Raw genomic sequence first — 25,359 nt, 5'->3', positions numbered from 1 at the left:
TTAAAAATGTAATATGATCCATGTACTGGATATGACTTAACAGCCCCAGCAGGATCTGAAGCAGCAACCTGTAATTAAACACATGAATATTTCTGCTACAGAAGACATGAATATTCACACAAAGAGGGCTCTGATAACGACTATAAATAGCCTCACTTCAGTTTAGGTCAAGGTCTGCTGCCAAGTGAGTTTGCCACAAACTTTTCTTAAAATGTGTTTTTCAGAACTGTTCAGATTTTGGTATTGCTGATAAGGGATTGTGGATCAACAGTAGTTTGGGGGAAGTTTAAGATATTTAAAATAATTATAAGGAATAGATAGAACTCAAAATTGAGCTCTCTTTGGTTACCTACACAATTGGCTAAGGCATAAAAATAAACAATTAACCATCTTCCTTTTTACTCTCCCTAAACAGCTACAGAGAATCCTCCTCTGACACACCCCTGATTTTATTTTCTCTGCAGTGTTCAGATTCAAACTCAAGTGGGCACCCCCCATTCTCACCCTGTAGTGTTACGGGCTCTGACATTGCTTTCTCATCTCATGACCCACACTTCTGAGTTTTTAGTCTTTACTTCTGCAAATGCTCAAAGCTAAATTTATATTAAGCTTGTTCTGCTTCCTTCCAATATGCTCAGCAAAATACTGTCTGCCTGTTTAACTCTTTAACTTAGAAGTGGATTCTATCTAATGCCTGATCTGGCCAATTTTCCCACAACCTGCATGTGCTGTTCTGCCTACAGTCGCTGTTGACATCAACATACTCTGGTTGCTGTGGTAATGAAGGGGGCATTGAAAATTCTTTTCAGATTAAAACTCACTTTCTGTGTGGGGTCCAGCCTGAGGATGCTTCCCACCCTTAGTCCATGTGATGAGACTTCCTGCGTCTCATCATCAAACCTCCCCCAAGCAGCAGCAGTAGCACTAAAGGCCTGTCTACACACTTGTTGCCCATACCATGTGAGTCCGTTGCTCTTAGATTTGAGAACTTTCATAGATCTGTAAAATTTTATGAAAAGTTTTTGAGATGACCATACGATTGCCAAGTTTTGTCTTCAGCTAAATTGGTCATGAACAACTACACAACATACTACCACCTCTCACCATCATTCCTAAAGGGGAATACATTCAGCTCTTTGGAGTATTTGCTGTTGGCCTCATTTTTCTGTTTCTGTCGTAGTTCAAGGAAAACTTTTTTTTTTTTTTTTTTTTTTTTACAAAGGGTTCTGGTACATGGACTGCCTTTATGGAGTGCTGGATGACCAGTTAGGGATAAATGTGTACCAATCCATAGACTCATAGCTTTACCCTGAAACAGCCACTAAATTTTCCCCTGCTACTCAGCAGTTTGTTGACAAGTCAGAAAATATATAGCAAAAGATAAACATTTATAGAACGTTCAACACCTTTTCCCTTGAGGTGAAAAAAAATAGCATTCACACCAATGATCCAAGTTTTTAAATAGCTCTGATTGCATTCCTGCAAGCCTCCTTCCAGTCACTTGAAATCACCTTTCAGTAACAGGAATAATCGGAGATGTAACCAGAGAGTTATGTGTGTGAGGCTGCTCCATGCAGTGTCATTCACACACACGTGCACACACACGCAGCTTCTTAAATTGCCACATTTGCAGAAATGGGTAAATACATTTTGAGACATTTTACCGTGGGAAATTACACGGCCATTGAACATCACACTTTCAAGGAATCTTTACCCACGTAGGAAAATGGGGATGATTGACATAATGTAAGAAAAGTAGGACACAAAGCAATATTCAGGTGACCCTTGAACAACACAGATTTGTACTGCACGGGTCCACTTATCTGCAGACTTTCTTCTGCCTGTGCCAACCCTGAGACAACAAGACCAACCACTCTGTTTCTTCATCCTCCTTAGCCTACTCAGCGTGAAGATGATAAGGATGAAGTCCTTTATGACAATACACTTCCATTTAATGAACAGTAAATATATTTTCCTTTCTTATGATTTTCTTAATAGTATATTTTCTACCTTACTTTAATCTAAGAATACATTATATAACACATATAACACACATAAGATGTGCTAATCAACTGTTTATGCTATTGGTAATGCTTCTGGTCAACAGTAGGCTATTAGAAGTTATGTTCTGGGATAGGCACGGTGGCTCACACCTGTAATCCCAGCACTTTGGGAGGCCAAGGCAGGTGGATCACCTGAGGTCAGGAGCTTGAGACTAGCCTGACCAACATGGAGAAACCCTGTCTCTACTAAAAATACAAAATTAGCAGGGCATTGTGGCACATGCCTGTAATCCCAGCTACTTGAGAGGTTGAGGCAGGAGAATCGCTGGAACCCGGGAGACAAAGGTTACAGTGAGCCAAGATCACGCCACTGCACTCAGCCTGGGCAACAAGAGCGAAACTCCATCAGAAGAAGAAGAAGGAGAAGGAGAAGGAGAAGGAGAAGGAGAAGGAGGAAGAGGAAGAGGAAGAGGAAGAGGAGGAGGAGGAGGAGGAAGAGGAGGAAGAAGAGGAAGAGGAAGTAGTTATGTTTTGGGGGACACCAACGTTTCACTGTGCAGGGAGGTTGGGTCAGCATCTCTAATGTCTACGTTGTTCAGGGTCAGCTGTATATATAAATATATATTAAATTTGTATATACATTATATAATATATTTTTATATTTTAAATATATTATATATGTTTTAGAATATAGTATATGGTCATATATAAGCATACATATAGTGATGTTAGTGAGGCCTATACATACATATATACATGCAGTTGACAATTCTTCCCTCTAAACTACAATTATTATCTATATGCTTTTCTGTTTATTCCAAATTTTCAAACATGTATAACTTTTATAAACAGGAAAGGATGCACTTACCTTAATTTTTATCAAAGAATTTCATGATTAGAAGCTGCCTTAGCTGTTCTTGGAGTTGAGGTCCAGAATCCCTAAATTTGTCTCTATCTGCCACACTGTGTCCACTCATTATTATAGTCTCACCATTTAATAAATAACATTTGCGGTGAGTCTTTTGGTCACTGACGGAATAACAAATCAGCTACAGCTTGATTGATTTAAAACCCTCCGTTAAAGATTTGAAAGAATTCAGATAGTTATTCACATTAGCTTTTCTCTATATAAGGGTTTGGTTAGCATATGAATAGTGTAAGAATTAATGAAGAGATATATCCAAAACATTTTACTCAAGTACTGGAAGGCAATTCTGAGGCTTCAAGTCATATGTGAATTGTATAGGGCTTTTCTCTATCTATTACATTGGATCCCCCATGTTGGCCTCCTTGGGTGGCACCTTCTCAGACAGTTCAAGAAGAGGTACAGCAAAGTAGTTGAATTCATGAACTCAGGGGTCCTCCTGCTTAGGTCTGAGTCTTGGTTCCATGTGTTAGTAATTGTGTGACTTTGGCAAAGCTGCTGAATGCCCTTATGACTTGGTTTTTTATTCATAAAATGGAGGTACTAGAAACAGTTTTTGGGTAGGGTTTTTGTGAGGCCATTCATTTATTTATTCAGAATCTAGAACAAAAATATCCTGGGCACTGAGCCAGTCATGAGAGGGAGAACAGTGAATTTAACCCATCAAGTCCTTGCCTTCATGGAGCTTAAATTCCAATTGAAGAGAAAGACAGTAAACCAATAAGCAATGCACACTATGGTTTTAAGGGCTGTAAAGAGTCATAAAGAAAAGTAAAGCAGAATGAATAGACAACAGGGGAATTGTGTGCGTATTTTAGATAACGTGGTTAATACAAGCATCTCCAAGCATAAATTGCAAGGAAAAAGTTTCAGAAAGCCACCTCATAGGAAGGTTTATATAAGCAGCAGCCTCATACAGGTTTCATAGGAATAATTCACTAAGGTAAAGGATGTAAAGCATTCAACACACTACCAGAATTATTGAGTGTTCGATAATTATAATATGGTAATATAATAGCCAGAAAGAAATTTTTGGTATTGTATGAGAAACACAAACTTTGTCACCTGCCAGTTTCTGTTATCTGAGTTTTCTTCTGAGGTTGCTCACCACCCTGTCTGTCCATCCTTCCTTTTCCTTCCTTCCTTCTTTCCTCTGGCTCCCTCCTTCTTTCCTCCCGGCTCCCTCCCTCCTTCCTTCCTTCCTTCCTTCCTTCCTTCCTTCTTCTTTCCTTCCTAACCTCCCCCTCTCTCTCTCCCTCCCTTACTCCCTCCCTCTCTTCTTCCTTCCTTCCCTCCCTTCCTTCCTCCCTCTCTCCTTCCTTTCTCCCCTCCCTCCCTCTCTCCTTCCTCCCTTCCTCCTTCCTTCTCTCCTTCCTTTCTGCCCTCCCTCCCTCACTCCTTCCTTTCTTCCTTCCTCCCTTTCCTCCCTCTCTCCTTCCTTCCCTCCCTCCTTTGTTCCCTCCCTCCTTTCCCTTTTTCCCTCCCTTTTTTCTTCCTTCCTTGCTTCCTTCTTTTCTTTCTTCCTCTTTTCTTTCACCTTCCCTCCCTCCTCTGTTTTTATCTACTTAAAGTGCACGGAACTGAAATAAAGGTAAAGTTTAGTTCATGACACACTTTCATTTATTTAGCTAGCTATATAGACGTCTTTAAACATATGCAAACATAAACCTACCTTGTGAAATGAAAGCTAGGACCTTGACAATAATTCCATCTAACCAAATGTCCCTATACTCCATCCCAACCCCTGCCTTTTTTAATCCAAGGTAACCTTCATTCTCAAGCTTCTGTTCATCTTTAACTTGCTTTCTTTTTTAATACATTTATAGCATTTATGTGTATCCCTTAAAAATGTCTTTTATTTAACTGGTTATAAACTTTATAAAAATAATATCATGCTGTTATATGTATTCAGGACTTTTTCATGTAATATTATATTGCTAATATTCAGCCTTTAGTTATGAGTCACAGTAGTTTATCAATTTTGACTGATGTCTAATATTTCATTGTGTGAATATATCTAATATTCCATTTGTTTATCCACTCTCACTGACATGAAATGCTTTTGTTCGTATATTTCTGTAACCATGAGCAGTGCAGCTGTAGTGTTCCTGTATATGTGCAAGAATTTCTTTCAGGAATATTCCTAGAAATAGCTATCAAGTTTATTGATTTACTAAAATCTCCACTTTAGAAAGTAGTAACAAAGTGGATTTCAAAGCATTTGCACCAATTTTTCCTCTCATCAGTGATACAGAGAAGATTCTGCAGATTCCATCATATCCATCACTTGCAATGTTCAAAATTGCCAATTGAAAGTATATAAAATATGACTTTGTGGTCTTGGCTCATCAAGTATGCTGATCAGATCTTCATATGTTTATCAACCTTATTGTTCACATGTTTGCCTGTTTTTCAAAATTTATTGGATTTTTATACTATTTATCCATTAGATGGTTATTGCAAATATCTTCTCTTAGTTTACAACTTTTCTTTTCACTTATTTAAGGTGTTTTTGTATTAATTTTAATATGGTAAAATTTTTGCCATTAGTTTCATAGTGAATACTTTTATGTCTAGTTTGAAGGTCCAGTCAATCTTTGAGATCTAAAGCATATTTCTGCAAATAGTTTTAATTTTTTTAATACAGAAGACTTTAATCCTTTAGGAATTAACTATGTACGTGGCATAAAGTTGGGGTTAAATGTTCTATTTTTCAATTTAGATAGCCATTTTTTAGAATGATTTTTTAATCTGTTCTCCCCTCCTTAATCTCCCATACTGCCCTGATGTATACCAAACTCCCCTGCACATGTAGCTTTGTTTGTTTCTTATAGCCCATTGGTCAATGTGTCTATTTCTGCTCTATTTTTATTCTCCTGTGATGTCTGTGGCTTCATAATAGATGTTAATAACTGATATCACTCCTTCCAGCTTTTCTCCTTCAACAATGTCCTGGCTAAACTTGCAGGTTTAATCTTTCACCTTTAGAATATATTTTAGAAATCACTTTTCAAGTTCCATAACCGGAACTACGTTGAATAGAGAGATCACTTTGGGAAGAATTTACACATTTATAATATTAAGATTTCGTATCAATGAACATAGTATATTTCTCCCTCTATTTACGTATTCTTTCCTATCTCTTATTAAAATTTATCTAAGGCATTTCCTGCAGTTTTTTTTCTTTTCCTCTGTAGTTCCTCTAGAGTGTTCTCAGAGAAGGAATTCAGCAGTTATGTTTCCTCAGAATCTTGTCCACAACAAAACCATAAGTTCTTCCATCTCCTGCTCTATCTTTTTGCCTCTGATAATGCTTGTCACTGTCAGCACATGTCATGCCATTCACACTTAAATGTATGTTGCTTCCTCTGTTTTTAATGCCCTCTGTTCTCTTCTATTCCTGGCTAATACCTATTCATTCTCTGTCATTTAACTCACACATCACCTTTTCCATGAGCTTTTCCTGACCTTCTGCCCGGGTGAGTTTCCCATAATTCCTTGTGTTTACATCTCACACGAGCCTTTCAGAATTCAATTAAAGTGATCAGTTCACATGTTTGTCTCACCCATTAGGCTATGAGCATAGGATTTATTTGGTTTTGGTTTTCCAGAGCCTAACATGGAGTCCTTCACACACAGAATACTCCTTAAATGTTTGTTCAAGTAAGCTTCGAAGTTATCTTAATAACCCAGAGGTCACAGGGTTGGGGTCTAGGTTAAATCAATATCATTAAATGAAAAATTATTCAAAAGAATAGCAAAGGGATCCAAATCCTAGTCCTTCTTTTTTCCTTAAACAATGTGAGACCCCTGATGGGCATTTCTCTCTGCGCATCAGTCTTCTCATATATATCGTGGGCATAATTCCTGGCCTCCACACCTAGATGGAAGTTTTTTGAGTTCTAAAAGAAGAAAAAACTATAGAAAGTGTTAAGTGTTTTCAAAATACAAGTATGATTACTATTCCCCAGGGATTTATTTTATCTCATCCCATCACAACTCTCAGCCTTTTCAGAGAAATATCAGGATACATTTACAGCATTAATGTTCTTGCTAGATCTTAAGAAGATTTTATAAAGACTTTAAGAAGATATTATATATTTGTGTGTATATACACAAATATATGTATATATAAAACCTTAACTGATGGTAGTCTTTGGTAAGGAATCGGTTAAAATATGATACAATGCAAATTGTGCTTTTTAAAATTTCAAACATGTAACAACTATCTTAAGAGTAAAGATTCATTGTATTCTAATATTTAATAACATTTATAAGGACTTCTTTATATTGCTTCAATGAAACAATGGTTAATCCATACATTAAAGATTCAATTCTATTATATCCTGTTCTTAATCCCATTTGGGGTGTAAATTTCCTATCACTAAGACCATTTAACATTTTTAAGAAATGCCTGATTATTTTGACAACCAAGGCAGCAGTAGCTGTAACCACAATGACCACCTTTTCCAAAGAGGGAGCAGGTCCTTAACTTGAACCAGCAGATTCCAAATTCAGCTCTTGAAAATCCACAGGTCCTGAGTTGGTTGCTCTGGTTGGGGGTCACTGTGGAGGGCAGAAGTAAAAAACATGTCTAAGCTCTTTTAATAATTATGAAATATGTCGAATATAAAGAAAAGATAATAAGTTTACAAATGTAAACTTATTTCCTTCTCTTATTCTCTCATTTCCCTCTTTTTCCTAGAGGTCTTCAGCATTTTGAAGATGTTGCATGTACTTCCTGTTATCCCATTATATTTGTAATGCTTGTACTATATATCTTTTTATCTATAAATAATAGACAGTATTTGGGGTGCATATATTATACTGCATATATCATTCTGTAACTTGTTTTTGTCCACTCAAAATTGTTTTTAAGTTTTATCCAAGTCAGTATCCACAGATCTGGTTAATTCCTTTTAACAGCAGTGCCTCTGTCATCATCAGGGGTCATGGTCACAAACAACAGAAACTGACTCTTATTAAATTAAGCAGAAAATGATTTAATTAGAAGGTTGTTGGGGGGTTGACAGGAGAAACATTAGTCTGAAGATACAGGCTTTGGAAAAGGGCAGTTGGGTGAGAGGCTGGGCAACTGAAATCACATACCTAGTCTTACCAAAGGAAGTGCCATTGGGTACCCCTGGTGGCACCTCTGCAGTTTGCCTGCCACCAGCACAGCCACCATCAGTGGCTATGCACCAGTGAACCATGCATGTTACCCCATCTGTCACATTTGCTGGTACTCACTGATGCTGCTGCCTCCATCTTCATTCTAGTAGTCTATGGATTCCTTCATTTCTCAGGCACTGTCTTATGCCCTGAGAACAGAGCACTAAATAAAACCAACTGTTTGCCCTCAAAGGGTTTACACTATGGAGAGGATGATGGACAATAAATGAATTGTATTTATATCTGCATCTATATCTATATCTACATAATTGGTGATGCTTGCTCAGGATTCAAGAGGAACACGTGATTGTTTAACTTCAGATCCTATGTATACTACAGGTGCCAGGAAGCCAGAAGAAATATCTACTCTCATCTACAGCATGGAGTCACAAAATATTTGCTACTTTATTGTATAAATTTTAATTACTCCAAAGGGAGCAAAGTAATGTCAGATGTTATCTTAATTTGCATTTCCCTGAAACATAGTGAAAATGTGTTCACTGTCTGTAGGATTTTCTCTTCTATAATTTGTTGTTCATAATCTGTGCCTGCATTTCTCCTATTTTTCTTGTCTCTTTCTTATTACAATGTAAGAAAAAAATGCATTTTCTTATTCCAGTATGCTAATCCTGGTTAGGTAAATATGCTGCAATTATATTTTCCCAGCCCTTGGCCTATCTTGTTACAGTGTTTATGCTACTGCTTTTAAAAAATCAGCTTTATTGAGATATAATTTACAGAAAATAAAACTCACCAGTTTACAGTGTACAGTTCGATAAGTTTTGGCAAATGTTCATAGTCACAATGATGGAATAGAACATTCTCATTACCCCAAAAGCCTCCTGAATGTTCATCTGTTGTTAAGCCCCTCCCCCACCCCGGGCAACCACTGATCTGCTTGTCCATATACTTGTTTTAAATTTTTAATTATGTATAATTAATCATACAGTATGTAACCTTGGTGTCTGAATTTCTTCATTTAGTTTAAAGGTTTTGAGATTCATCAATGTTGATGCCTGGATCAGCAGCATGTCCCTTTTTATTGCTGAGTAGTATTTTCTTGCGTAAATAATACCACAGTTTGTTTATTTATTCATCAGTTGATGGATATTTGAGTTGTTTCCATTTTTTTTTTTTTTTTTTTACATTTACAAATGAAGCTACTGTGAATATTCAAGTGCAAGTTGAAAGAGAGACAAAATCCTACCCTCATCCTTTTAGGGTCCCAGCTGGGTTGGGGAATTAAATTGACGTAAGATAGATTAACAGGAGAAAAACATACAAATGTATTTAACACAAGTGTTGGGCAGCATGGGAGCCCTCGTAAAGAAATGAAGAACAAAAGAAGCAGTTAGAATCAGTTACGTAAATATGAGCTGGACAAAGAATAGTAAGTCTGAAGAAGCAGCTAAATCATGTAGGGAGATTTAAAAGAGTTATTTTAACGAAGCCTGTGTAGAAGTCTCTTGGTCTCAATTTCTCATCCTTGAGGATAAAGATGATGCATCTTTCACAAGGGACTTTCACCTTTTGCTTTTAAGAAACAGCACAAAGGTCAGAGTAATCTTTTTGCACCTGCTGTTTTCCAAGTGCCTTCAACTTAAATAGTCAATATGCTAGAGGGTTATATTTTATATATAAAATATATATATAAAAGAGGGTTATATATAACTCCTTCAAAGTCTTTGTGTGGACATACATTTTCATTTCTCTTGGGAAACTACCTGCAAATAAGGTTGACAGGCAGTATGGTAGATATTATAACTTTATAAGAAACTATTTCAAATTATGGCACCACTTTGCGTTTTTAGCAGCCATCTATGAAAGTGGAAGTTGCTCCACACCCCCAGCCAACACTTGGCATTGAAAGTGCCCATTTTAAAATGATACTTTCAACTCGTTTTTCCCTAAAGACAAATAATTTTGAGTGTTTTTTCATGTATTTATCTGTCATCTTTGTATTTTCTTTGGTGAAATGTCTGCTCAACTTTTATAACCACAATTCTTAAAATCAGGTTGTTTTTCTTATTATTATGGAGTTGTGGGAGTTCTTTATATATTCTGAATACTAGCTCTTTGTCAGATACTTGTTTTGCAAATATTTTCTCCCAGTCTTTTTAATTCTTTAACACTATCTTATAAAAGGCAAAAGTTTTAAATTTTTATGAAGTTCCAGTGATTATATTTTTCTTTTTATGTTAATTTTGTGTATTCTAAGAAATATTCACCTAACTCAAGGTCACAAATATTTTTTCCAACGTTTTTAGCTAGAAGCTTTACAATTTTAGCTGTTCTTATATTGATATGTCTAATTCATTTGAAATTCATTGTTTATATAGTATTAGATAAGGGTTGAGCTTCATTGTTTTCAATCTGGATGTCCAATTGTTCAAGTACCATTTGTTGAAAAGACTATTATTTCCCTTTTGAATTACTTTGGCAGCTTTGTTGAAATTCAATTGACCATATATGCGAGGGTCTATTTTTCTACTTTGGATTATTTTCCACTGATCTATTATGTCTGTGTTTACACCAATAGCACAATGACTTGATTACTGTAGCTTTACAGGAAGCTTCAACTTAGTACTATTAGGTACTTCCTTATAAAATGCTCTCTAAATATTTTGTATTTTCATATAAATTTTAGAATCAGCTTGCCAATTTAAAAAATTCTACTGAGATTTTGATTGGAATTTTATTCAGTCTATAGTTGAATTTAAGAATACTAAGTGATACTCCTCCAATCCTTAATGTGTTTCATCTCTCCTTTTATTTTAGTTTCTTTAACTTATTCAGCAGTGTTTTATAAGTTTTAGTGTACAGATCTTTCAAATATTGTGTGAAATTTTTCCCTACATATTTCATATTATTTTATGTTCTGGTAAATGGTATTATTTATTTAAATTTCAATTTTTTAACTGTCCATTGCTGGTATGGGAAATACATTTGATTTTTATATACTGATTTTGTATCCTATGGTCTGGCTAAACTCACTTTTCTAAAAAATTATTAAATTTTTAAAAATTATATTACTCTTAGACTTTTCTACACAGACAATCAAGTTTCTATTAATAATGACAGTTTTACTTTTTTTGTTCCAATGTAGGTAGCTTTTATGTCCTTTTTGCTCTCTGGTTGCAGAAGCTAAGATCTCTGGCATATTAAATACAAATGGTGAACATGGATAGTTGTGCCTTGTTTCTATTCTTTTGGGGAGAACATTCAATTTCTCACCATGAATTATGAGGTTAGCTCGAAGTTTTTGTTCGATTCCCTTTAGCAGGGTGAGAAAATTTTCTATTCCTAATTTATATAGAGTTCCTAGTTTGCATAGAGTTAAGTAGGTATTGAATTTAGTGAATATATTTCAGCATCTATTAAAGCATATTTTCCTTTTTAGTCCGCTATTACAGTGAATTGCCTTGATTGATTTTAGAAAGCTAAACTAAATTTGCTTTACTGGGATAAACTTCTTTTGATTATGATACATTAGGACACTTGTATGTGTGTTGTTGGATTTGATTTGCAAAAACAAGTTTCTTAAAGATTTTTGCATCTATGTCTTTGAGGGATATTGCTCTGTAGTGTCCTTTTGATGCAGGTCTAAGCCCCAGGATTGAGGCTTAGCCCAGGAGGTTTCTTGGCTTTACCCAGGAAAAAATTCAAGAACAGGCTGGGCACGTTCATCAGCAGCTTTTACTGATGCAACGGCGTACAGCGGCAGCCGAGAGACTCTTCCTTGCAGAGCAGGGCTTACTCCATAGGCAGAGTGCCCAGGGCAGCAGATCAGAGGCAGGTTTGCACTCATATTTATACCCACTTTTGATTATATGCAAATTAAGGGGCAGTTTTTGTAGCAATTTCTAGGATGAGGGTGGTTAGCTTCTGGGTTGCAGGGTTATTGCCATGAAAAGGGGCAGTAACTTCTGAGTGTTGCTGTAGCAGTGGTAAACTCACATGGCACACTGGTGGGCGTCTTATGGGGAGGTGATTCCACCCCAGACCTGTTTTGTCTAGCCCTCAATTTGGTCTAGTGTCCAAGCCCCACCTCCAGACTCTAGTCCAGCCTCCTACCTCACTTTTTTGGTTTTGTTTTGTTTTAAGAAAGGGCTTCCCTCTGTTGCACAGGCTGGAGTGTATGATCTCTTCCCACCACAGCTTTAACCTCTTGATCCTCCCACCTCAGACTCCTGAGTAGCTGGGATTACAGGTGTACACCTGCATGCCCACCTAAGTTTTGTATTTTTTGTAGAGATGGGGTCTCACTATGTTACTTAGGCTGGTCTAGAACTCCTGGGCTCAAGCAATCCTCTTACCATGGCCTCCCAGAATGCTAGGACTACAGGCAAGGGCCACCGCACCTAGCCTGTTCTTTAAGTGTGCTATCTTTGTCTGATTATCGTATCATGAATTATCATGGACTCATAAAGTGGGTTGAGAAATAATTCTTCTCATATATCCTGAAATAATCCCATTAGAATTGGTTAGATGTCTTCTTTAAATATATGGCAGAATTCACCTCTGAAATATTTGGGCTGGGAGTTTGTGCCTGGCTGGAGGGCATTAAATACAAATTTAATTTATATAATAGACACAAGGATTTTCAGGCTATCTTCTTGAGTTAGTTTCATACTTTGTGTCTTTCAGTGACTTTGCCCATTTCACCTAAGTTGCTGATTTATTTGACATAATGGTATTCATAATACTTCATTATGCTTTTTCTCTTTTTAGAGGTATTAGGGATGTCACCTCTTTCATTCCTTTAATGGTAATTTGTGTCTTTCTTGTTTTTATCTTGATCATCATGTCTAGAGAGTCATTAGTTTTATTAATCTTTCCCAGTAATCAGATTTTGACTTTGTCATTTTTTTCTATTACTTTTCTGTTTTCAACATCATTAAATTCTGTTCTTCTATTTTATTGTTTCCTTCTTTTAATTGCTCTGGGTTTACTTTGCTCTTTCTCTTCTTTAAGTCTCTTTTATGGACAATTAGCTCACTGATTTGAGGCACTCCTTTTTCAACTATATGAATTTAATGCTAAACATTTTTCTCTAAAAAACTGCTTTAGCTGTATGTATCCCATAGATTTTTATAAATTGTGATTTTATTTTCATTCAGTGTATGATATTTTCTAGTTTCCACTGCAATTTCTTCTTCAAACCATAGTTAGTTACAGTTGCAGTTTAATTTCTCAGTATTTGAAATTTTTCTGGAGACTTTATTTTATTGGTTTCTAAATTATTTTTGGTATGTTAAACAACATAATTTGTATCAAAATTTGTATTTAAATCTTCTTAAATTTATTGAGGCCCCTTTATTTTAATAATAGACACCGTTATCTTCTTATTAGTTTATCAAGAGTTTTTATCACAGAGATGTATTGAATTTTATCCAATTGCTTTTTACATCAATTTGTTGATACCCTGATGTATTTTAATAAACTTTGTGATTTTAAGCAAATTATGCATTTCTGAGACAAGTCTAGCATGTAATGATTTAATTCACTATTGAATTTCGTTTCCTAATATTTTATTTATGATTTTTTTATCTGTCTTAGTAAGAGAAATTTGTAATTTTTCTCCTCTTGATCTGTCCTTTACCAATTTGAAAATCAAGCTAAAATTAGCATCATAAAAAGTTGAGTAGATTTCTTCCTCTTTCTCTATTCAGAAACAAATTATACAAAAAATAAAAATAAAAAAAACTACAGTGTATTGTCTCCCTGATAGGTAAAATTCATTTATAAAAAAACAAGTTTTGGTGTCTTTCTAAAAGAGATGCAACTGATGTAATTTGTGTATCAGTAAGTTTACTTTTTGATGGTAATTTGTGTATCCATATATCTTCTTTCATTTCACCTGATTGTAATCACTCATAGTTTTAAATAATTATCTATTTCATCTAAATTGTTATATTTACTGCAATAAAGCTGTTCATAAAAATCCTTTCATATCTATCACAAATATTTTTGCTCCTAATATTTTTATTTTTGCCTTTTCTCAATTAATTTTACCAGGGGTTTTTCTGTTTCAGTAGTCTTTTAAATAGTTACCTTTGATTTCTTTAATCCTTTAATTCTATTTTTTTGTAATATTTGCTCTTGTGTTTATTACATCTTTGCTTCTACTTTCTTTGGACTCACTCTATTGTCTTTATTAATTTATTGAGTTAAGTGCCTATTTAATTTTTAAACTTTAGTATTTCCTAATGTGTGCCTTTAAAGTTACAAATTCCCATCTAAATAACACTTTAATTTTACCTGACATTTTTATTGGTAATGATTTTCTTAATTAGTTTTCAATATTTTCTTATTTACATTATGCCTTCTTCTGTGTTCCATGAATTACTAAACATAGCATTCTTCTGTTTTAGTGTCTAAGCAGATGATCAGATTGGGAGAGATTATTTCACTAATCTCTGAATTTCTTGCAATAGGTTTAGGGATTGTGGTCTAGTTGGATATACAGATCAAATAGTATTGAAAATACTGGCTGAAACTTTCATTCAGTTTATTACATGGTCAGTGTTTGAAAACAGTACATAGATATTCTTGAAAATGAGTATTCTCTGTGTTTTTCAGAATTTTATATATAGCTTAAGTTTTTCAGCATGTTGTTCACATTTTCTGTATCTTTACTAACAGTTTCCAAAGAGTGTTACTAAAATAATCTTACTCTGATTATGAATTTGCTAATTTCCCCTTATCACTCTGTAAACTTTTGCTTTACATGTTTTGTATTGTGTTGTTAGTTGCATTCAGGTTCATGATTTTTGTATATTCAGATAAAATATTCTTTTTTATTATAAGTAATGACTAACCAAATTCCTATTAATAATTTTTTGTTTTGAATTTTTTTGATATTAATTTGAATACCTATTTTTAAATGTACTCATTTTTAATTTCCAATAATTATATATATTTATTGGATACAACATGATTTTTTAATCTATGTGTACATTATAGAAAGATTCAATCAAAGTAACTAACATATCTAGCACCTCACCAACATTTTTGGTGAGAATCTTAAAAATCTACTATTATAGTAATTTTGAAAGAGTACCTTATTATTAACAGTGTTCACCATGAAGTGCATTACTTATTCTTTTAGTCTAACTGAGACTTTGCACCTTTGGATCAACATCTCCTTTTTCCTTTTTCTTCACCCTTACCTCAGACTCTGGAAACTACCTTTCTACACTCTGTTTCTTAAAGATTGACTTTTTTAAGACTCCCCATGTAGGTGAAATAATAAAGTATTTATCTTTCTCTGCCAGGCTTATTTCACTAAGCATAACATCTTCCAGTTCCATCCATATTGTCACAAATGACAATATTTCCTTCTTTTTCAAGGTTGTATAGCATACCATTGTGTGTACATACCACATTTTCTTTACCATTCATCCATTGATGGACACTAGCCAAAGCCATCTACAGATCAAGGCAATCCCTATCAAAATTTCAATGTCACTTTTTACAGAGAAAAAAATCTTAAAATTTGCAGTGTAGAACTCCAAATAGCCAAAGCAATCTTGAGAAAAAGAACAAAGCTAGAAGTGTCATACTCCCTGGTTTCAAAATATATGATAGAGGTATTTTAATTAAAAAAGTATGACACTGGCATGAAAAAACAACACATTGACCAATGAAACAGGATCAAAAACCTTGAAATAAGCCCAAGTATTCAAGGTCAATTACTTTTTGATAAAGTTTCCAAGAATACATGATGGGGAAAAGATAATTTGTAATACATGGTATTGAGAAAACGGAATATCCACAGGCAAAAGAATAAAATTGGAACCTAATCTTGCACTATCTACAGAAATAAACTCAAAATCAATAAAATACTTAAATGTAAGACCTAAAACTGTAAAGCTACTAGGAAAAAAAAAAAAAAAAAACAGTTCCATGACATTGATTGGAGCAATGGTTTCTTGAATGGGACTCCAAAAACCCAGGAAACAAAAGCAAAAATAGACAAATGGGATTGTATCAAACTAAAAAGCTTCTGAACAGCAAAGGAAACAATTAGAGTGAAGAGACAACCCATGGGTTGGAAGAAGACATGTGTAAACCATACAAATGTATAATATTGAATATCTAATAATGTCTAATAGCTAATATCTAAAATATTTAGGAAGCTCAACTCAATAGCAAGAAATCAAATGACCTGATTTTTAAAATGGACAAAAATTCTGCCTAGATATTTCTCAAAAGAAGAGATACAAATGGCCAACAGATACATTAAAGAATGCTCAACATCTCTACTTATCAGGGAAATGCAAATTAAAAACACAATGAGACATCATCTCACACCCGTTGGAGTGGCTATTATCAAAAAGATAAATGATGGGCTGGGCACAGTGGTTCATGCCTGTAATCCCAGGATTTGGGAGGCTGAGGTGGGTAGATCACTTGAGCTCAAGAGTTCGAGACCAATCAGCCTGGGTAACATGGCAAAAACCTGTCTCTGCCAAAAAATACAAATATTAGCCAGGCATGGTGTTGCACACCTGTGGTCTCAGCTACTTGGGAGGCTGAGGTGGGAGGATCACTTGAGCCCAGGAGGCAGAGGTTGTAATGAGCACTGATTGTGCCACTACACTCCAGCCTGGGTGATGGAGCAAAACCCTGTCAAAAAAAAAGACAAAGAATAACAAGTGTTGGTGAGGATGTAGAGGAAAGGAAACCCTTGTATATTGTGAGTGAGAATTTAAACTAGTACAGCCATTTCAGAAAATAGTATGCAGACAGTTCTGGAAAGAAGACATTCATACAGCCAACAGACACATGAAAAAATGCTCATCATCACTGGCCATCAGAGAAATGCAAATCAAAACCACAATAAGATACCATCTCACACCAGTTAGAATGGCAATCATTCAAAAGTCAGGAAACAACAGGTGCTGGAGAGGATGTGGAGAAATAGGAACACTTTTACACTGTTGGTGGGATTGTAAACTAGTTCAACTATTATGGAAAACAGTATGGCGATTCCTCAAGGATCTAGAACTAGAAGTACCATATGACCCAGCCATCCCATTACTGGGTATATACCCAAAGGATTATAAATCATGCTGCTATAATGACACATGCACATGTATGTTTATTGCAGCGCTATTCACAATAGCAAAGACTTGGAATCAACCCAAATGTCCATCAGTGACAGATTGGATTAAGAAAATGTGGCACATATACACCATGGAATACTATGCAGCCATAAAAAAGGATGAGTTTGTGTCCTTTGTAGGGACATGGATGCAGCTGGAAACCATCATTCTTAGCAAACTATCACAAGAACAGAAAACCAAACACCGCATGTTCTCACTCATAGGTGGGAATTGAACAATGAGATCACTTGGACTCGGGAAGGGGAACATCACACACCGGGGCCTATCATGGGGAGGGGGGAGGGGAGAGGGATTGCATTGGGAGTTATACCTGATGTAAATCATGAGTTGATGGGTGCAGCACACCAACAAGGCACAAGTATACATATGTAACAAACCTGCACGTTATGCACATGTACCCTAGAACTTAAAGTATAATAATAAAAAAAATAAAAAATAAAAAGAAAATAGTATGGAGTTTCCTCAAAAAACTAAAAATAGAATTACCCTGTGATCCAGAAATCCCACATCTGGATATATCTCCAAAGGAATTGAAATCAGTATGTCAAAGTGAAATCTACACTCCCGTGCTCATTTCAGCACTATTCACAATAGCCAAGTTATAGAAGCAACCTAACTGGAATACTTATCTTTATAAGTATCTATATTTTATTCTATATATAAAACATATATTTTATACCTAAATGGAACACCTACTTGTTATTAGCAGTTGTCTGATATATCTTTTGCTATTCCCTCACTTTCAGACACTCTACATTACCTCATTTTTAGATGTGTCTCTTACACATGTCGCATAGCCAGATTTATTTTGGGGGAGACTGTCATTTATTTACCTTCACCATTTTCCAGGTAATAAGCTAAATATTGTTCTTGATGCACAACAAGCACAAAGCCGTGAATGTCTAATACAGGCATATCAACACCTAAACTCATGCATGTAAGTAGAGGGAGATTGGACTCTAGAACTCAGATCTCCCGTATTTCATTCAGGGGACTTTTCCTTTATGCTATCTTTCCTCAGATGTAGAGAAAAAAAAACTTCAATGTGAAGAAAATATACTAAAGATAGAGATGCTGCCTAATAAAGTAGAAAGAGCTACTTTAGGAAACCGAAAGCTTAAGCCTAGACTTTGTCAGTTACTCTGTGTGAACTCGGTCAAGTCGTCACCCTATCTGATCCTTAGGTTTTCGTCTTGCTGGACAAACCACAGCATACATGGGATTATCCTTCATGTGACTATCCTTACATCCACCTTAAAGGTGAAGAAATTCATATTCAGTGAAGGAAATTGACTTGCCCAGGTGGAAGATCTCGAATGTATTTCAGAGAATACTTTTTTATATCACGTAATCTCTTTTAAACGGAGCCTCACTCTGTTGCCCAGGCTGGAGTGCAGTGACGCAGTCTCAGCTCACTGCAACTTCTTACTTCCGGTTCAAACGATTCTCCTGTCTCAGTTTCCTGAGTAGCTAGGATTACAGCTTCCTGCCACCATATCCGGCTAATTTTTTTATATCTTTAGTAGAGATGGGGTTTCACCATGTTGGCCAGGCTGGTTTTGAACTATTGAAAAACGCATCTTTTATGGCTTGAATTGTGACTCTCCTCTCCCACTCCCCTACCTCCCCCTCAAAAAAATTAGTTTGTTGAAGTCCTAATCCCAATATTTTCAGAGTGGGACCTTATTTGGAGATACAAGTCATGGTAGATGCAATTACTTAAGATAAAGTCATTAGGCTGGGCCCTACTCCAATATGACTGGTGTCATAGTAAAAAGGGGGAATTTGGCCAGAGACACAAAGAATGCCACATGAAGATGAAGGCAGAGGCTAGGGTGATGCTTCTGCAAGCTAAGGAAGGCAAAGGTTACCAGAAACTCCAAGAAAATAGGGGAGAAGGCCTGGAGCACAGTCTTTTGCCAACCTCAGAAGAAACGTGTTGATCCCTTAATTCAGACTTCGGACCTCCAGAACTATGAGAGAATGTATTTCTGTTGTTTAGGCCACTCAATGTGTGGTACTTTGTTACTGCAGCCTGAAAAACCAATTCAGCATCATTCTATTACAACTGAACACCTTCTGGCAGAGTACCCACATACATACATACATGTGCACTGTCTCATATGTGTACCACGGAGAAGTGTTGCCTTGTACACAACATTTTAAAAATCCCATTGTCTCCTTGGAACATCTTCCCAGATAATAGAGAGTAAAGCTTGAGTCAGTAAACTTGAGTTTGGGTATCAATTTAGACAAAAAATCTTTCCTGCTGGATCCTGGTCTCCTCATTTGGACACTGAGAGAGTTACAGCTCTAATCAGGTCTTAGTTGACTGAACTTTACATTTTCAAAATATTTTGCCAACCAATCTGTTCTTAGGCTGACATAATTAATTTGACTGCCCAATGTTTATTAATCAAAGACATATAAAACAAGATATGCACAAAAATCACTTCCCCCAGATTCCTATGATGTCACCAGCAGCCAATCAAAGCTGAAAAGGACATTCTTGTGGATTAGTTCTAAAGCTTATGCACAGCTGGGCCAGATGATCGAGGGGTCCAGCAGGGTGGACCCATGTGGCTAGGGGCCAACATCTGCCCGGAAACACCCCCTGTGGCCTCCCAAGCAGAGCCTGGTGGTAGAGAGGCTTTGTCATCCAGCCCGAGTGTCAAGCATTCCCTGGAAAGTGGTGAGTGAATATGGGATTCTCTCTCCTCACTGCTCCAGCCTGGATGTGCATTCCCACAGAGGGCCTTGTAAAGGGGAAACTGACGGGATCAGGGCAGATCCAGGAAGACCAACAATTGGGTGGGCCACATGCTTGCATGAAATGCAAGGCCCCATCATCACTACTGGGGAGAGAAGAAAGGCAGGGTGGGGCAGGATCAGGGGCTGAGTTGGTGAAAACCTTCAGCATAGACCCCACTGGCCTTTCCATCATCTTTGCACAAGCAATGGAGTTGGGTACCAAGTCCCCTTAACAACCAGTCACTAGCATTTTGTCCTTGAGTAAGTCACCTAAACTTATCTAGACATCAGTATTTCTCTGGGTCAAATGGAGATGATAAGTTCCCATCTTCCATTCTGCCTGATTAGGGTATCTATGAGAGTTAAGTTAGGATAATAGGTATGAGAAGTGTATTTAGTGTTCTGTAATTCAGCAAACATATTCTGAGCATTCCTCCTTGTTGTTCATTTGTTCAATCAGTAAAGACATACTGAGGGCCTAAGACGTGCCAAGAAGCAAATCAGGTGCCAGAAACATTGAGAGGAATGAATTGGCTGTCTAATGGAGAACAGAAACAATTGCACTGCTTTGCAGCATGTGTTTTGAGCTCTCACCAGCACAGCCTGTAGCAAGAGGGAAGCCTGAGCTCAACCCCTCAGAGCAGAGAGGTTCCAGGGCAGCAGCTTTCAGCCTTGCTGTGAGCAGGAAGGGATGTCCTTCCAGGGGTGGCCAGCTCTCCTTACTCAAGTCTCAGCCCAGGGCCGGAAAGCCAGGGCCATGCCTCACTTGCTGTCCCAACTAGATAGAGAAAACTGTGATCCTTCATCCCTGTTCTGTAAAAAACAAAATAAACCTGCCCCCCACCTGAAAGAAAACCCTAAAACTAAACTTCTATCACCGTTTTTGTTAATTTTTCTGGATGGAGCTGTTTGGCCTGCAACCTTTGGGATGTTTCTAGAAGGATGGAGAGAGGAAAAATGAGTACAATTTTCTCAACTAGATTTTTATGAATTCACTTCCCCTTTCCCCTCAATTCTAAAGTCACAGGTTTTCCAGGCCCCAAAATGACCCTCACTTTCTCCTATTTCCTTTGCCCTATACCTATATATAAAAAGAGACTGGAAAGTGCACAGTCTGATTCCCTCCTGGATCAGGATGGACAACTGGATGTTTTTAATCCACTGTGAACTGGATTTACAGCCGCTCAAAGCCAAGGTGAGGAGTCCTGCTAGTTGAACCCTTGCAGAATGAATCTCCCACAAAAGATGGGGTTGGCATTCTCTCCATGATCTTCATGGGAGCCCTCAGGGAATTTAGAAATACAATAATCCTAAAGAGAAAGAAAGAATATGGGAGTCGCTTTCGGATATCACCCTTCAGTGTTTCTGAGCCTTCATCGATTGGCATGTGCGTCCGTGGTTTGTCACGTTGTTTTATCCTGTGGTCACATTTTCGCACCAGCAACACAGGCAGGGATCTGGCGTCAGCACCATGGGACTGATGAGCAAAGTGAGGCTGGGAGTGTGTAAGAAAAAACTGGAAAGTAGAACCGCAGCCCAAGCAGACCAAGCTCCGTGTGGGCTGGCCTGGCACTGACCTGACAGCAGAGCTTTGCCACGGACGCTCAGGTGCTGTTCGAAATGCAGGGAACCGCTCTCCCTCCCAGGGGTCGGGGTGGCTTGGCAGAGAGGCGGCCAGTCGCTCTGTTGGCTGCAGAGATAATGATGTTTAGAGCTGGTTATCAACCACCTTTGAATGGCAGGCTCCGAATTCCTAATTAACTAACATCCGTGGTCTGGTGGCTCTTGTAAGGGTCCAATTGTATCAGATTTCAGGCATACGTGGGTCTATCTCTCCCCAAAACCTGTGCACGGTGCCTGATAAATAGAAGTTCCCCACGACAATAATTAATGAATGGAAGGAGAGAAAGGGGCAGGCTTTGTGAACTGTCCCAAATCCCCAGAGCTCCCAGGAATGAAAGTTGATTTTTCTGCCAAAGGAGGCCTGTGTGGACAATGCGCTTCGAGGAAAGGGCCAGGATGCTCAGCTGTTCTGAATTTACCCAGGAACGCAGGGGCCTGCAGTCCTGGGCCACCTGGCACCCAGCTGTTCATAGCATCATGGTCCCAGAATCCTGCCCTGGAGGGGCGTGGGGAGACCATCCGATATAACCCTTCATTGTCCACACCTTACTGGGTCCATCCAGGTCCTTAGGGACAGATGCACAATGGGCACCCAGGTCATCCTGGATGAGCCTGTCTCTCATCCAGTTCCTCTCCTCCCATGCTCCAATTACAGCTGACTCTATTGATACCATCTTAGTGTAGGGGTCGTTTTCCTGAAACATGCAGCCCCAGTGGGGCATGGTGGCTCACGCCTGTAATCCCAGCACTTTGGGAGGCCGAGGCAGGTGGATCACAAGGTCAAGAGATCGAGACCATCCTAGCCAACATGGTGAAACCCCATCTCTACTAAAAATACAAAAATTAGCTGGGCGTGGTGGTGCGTGCCTGTAGTCCCAGCTACTCAGGAGGCTGAGGCAGGAGAATCGCTTGAACCTGGGAGGCAGAGGTTGCAGTGAGCCGAGATGGTGCCACTGCACTCCAGCCTGGTGACAGAGTGAGACTCCATCTCAAAACCAATCAACCAACAAACAAAAACATGTGGTCCCTCCTGCCTGAGCACCCTTCCTTTATTTCCTCCTGGAGTATCCCTAGTCTTCCGTCAAGTTCAGCCCAACCTCACTTGCTCAGGAAAGCCGTCCTGGACTGGCTTTCACTCAGTGGTGAGTACATACCATTCCTCCATGCAGCTTGTCTGGCTTCACTACCTTCACTGCAACACGTTTCCTGCTGCATTGAAGGTTTCCACATCTGCATCTGAGCAGTACACTAGACCATGAGCTTCTCAACGGCATGACCAGAGTCATATCTATCTTTATCAGAGCAGAGCTTAGGGGAAAGCCGAGCAGAAAAGAATGGGTGCCCAGATAATACCTACCGAAAAACAAATTAATAAATTTTTTTTTATAAAATAATATTCTTTAACTCTCTAAGGACCGGGATGCTGTTTGGTGGTAAATAAATTACTTAATTGGACTTGGCTCCTGTTAAAAGGGTAGGAACTGAATTCAGGCAGTAAGTGAAGACACGTGGAGAGGACCCTCCTGATGTATAGAAGGCCGGCTGAGGAATGGCAAGGATGGCCCCGGGCTCAGCCAGACTGGGATGAGCAGTGACACACCCTCGCCGGTGGATAAACCTCTCTGAGCACTCAGAAAATCTGGCCAGTGTGGTGACCAGCTGGCTTCTGTCTGTGTCCAGGCCAAGCGCCAGGAACTCAGGCCTGAGAATGAGGGTGTTATTTAGTACTCAGATGGGAGCTCAACAACCATGGGCTGTCTTTGCCATCCGTAACAGTTTGCTGCTGTGTCTATTTCCAACAAAGCTCAAAAAGACATGCATCTGCTGGAGAGGACCGAGTTTTGGTTGTACTGGAGAGTCCATCCCTCCGATCAAATGGTCACTGTGTTTGCTTAGATCCAGAGACACGGGAGCCCAGAGTCAAATAAGGGGCATCTTCTAGGTGGTGGCATTTCACAATCACGTGATGAGGGGAGTTACTCAGACCGTCTGAGCCTCAGTTTCCTTACCTGTGGAACCTAGTCTTCAGGGGACAGGCAGCTCATGCGATGAATAGTTGTGTTGGCATCATCCAGGAACTCAGCAAATACCCACTGCTTTCCTCCAAGGCTGGATGAGGGTAGGCACAAGAAGAAAGGAAGCTCTTTCTCTCAGATATGTGTCTCCCTAAATGCCCTGCCCTGGGCACGCTGCTCAGTCAGAGCTCCTCCTGCCGTGGCTCTTGGCACAAGGTCTTTTTATTGAAGGCTTCCCTGGAAGGCAACAGAACACCAAGCTCCATCAGCCTGTAGCTTTTCTTAAAGACCAAGTAATAAAATACTTGAATTCAATAAATCTTCCTCACAGGAAAATCTCAGATACCTCCACCCACCTAAAACTCAAATGAGGCAAGTTCACCAACTCTCTTTGTTTCCTTATAGATATTTCTAGAATAGAGTTTAATAAGCATCATAATATCTCACATGTATTTTCAAGCCAACAGAACTTTACATCATGAACACACCTGGAGGGTCAATAAGAATGATCACTTATGAGGATAGAAATTTCTTCATGTAAAAACTTAACAGAAAATCCCATCTGCCACAGCGCATCTCTTCCCAGAACCACACGGACACGCTCCTGGTACTCCCCACAGTGGGAGACACAAGGTAAGATGCCTTCAGGATGAATGACAAGATGTGAACCCTGAAGTTACAGGAAACGGAGAATTGCAGCAGGGGACATGAGAGCGCTCATCCCTCTGAAAGTTATTTAAATTTTCTCTTTTTAAAAATTTTATTAATACTTTTTTTAAACACAGTCTCACTCTGTTGCCCAGGCTGGAGTGGAGTGGTGTGAGCTTGGCTCACTGTAGCCTCGGCTTCCTAGGCTCAATCGATCCTCCTGCCTCAGCCTCCTGGGTAGCTGGGACCACAGGCGCATGCCACTACATCCGGATAATTTTTGTAGTTTTCAGAGACATGGGGTTTTGCCATGTTGCCCAGGCTGGTCTCCAACTCCTGGGCTCAAGTGATCTATCTGCCTGCACTTCCTCATGCACTGCATGAGCCACCGTCCCTGGCCTCTACCCCCCCCAATTTAAATGGCTATGACACGCCCCAACACACACTCACATTTAAGGCCTAAATCCTTGCCATCGCCCACACACTTCATGAGGCCAAATAGTAGGAAAGTCCTACTCCTTACCCTGATATCATCTGCCCTCTGAGCTCCATCAGAACAAGAACTTGCATCTCAGTTCACGATTGCCTCCCTGATGGCTCCCAGGCACAGTGCCTGGTGACACAGGAAGCACCCAGTCATTTTGTCGAGGAAGCCAAGGAAGGACTGATGTAAGGGGAGTGAGCTCCCTTCCTGCGCACAGTGGTATCTTAGTACAAGCCGTGACCTCCTCCTCGAATGCCTCGATCACCCACTGGCAAACTGTGGTTCATCCTTCCCTATGTGCCTGTATCTGGCTGCCCACTGCAGCCTTCCTATGCATCCTGGGCAAGCCTCCCAAGTGGTCTCCTCCATGCCATTCTGCACTCTGTGTGTCCTTTGTCAACTCAATGACCACTGCCCCAGAGTGGTTTCTGGAGACACCTGGCTCATGTCCTCCATCAGACACCCCCTCCCTCACCACATCTGCATCCCACCTCAGGGTTCATCTCTGCTCCCATCTGGGTCTCCATGCAGGGTGTTGCTCAGCTGAGGCACTTTCCACTCTGGCTCTGATGCAGTTTGTCCTCCGAAATCCCCCCCTAACACTGCT

The sequence above is a fragment of the Papio anubis genome, chromosome 7, assembly GCF_008728515.1.
Source record: "Papio anubis isolate 15944 chromosome 7, Panubis1.0, whole genome shotgun sequence".
Lineage (NCBI taxonomy): Eukaryota > Metazoa > Chordata > Mammalia > Primates > Cercopithecidae > Papio > Papio anubis.
Note: the sequence above shows the minus strand (reverse complement) of the source record.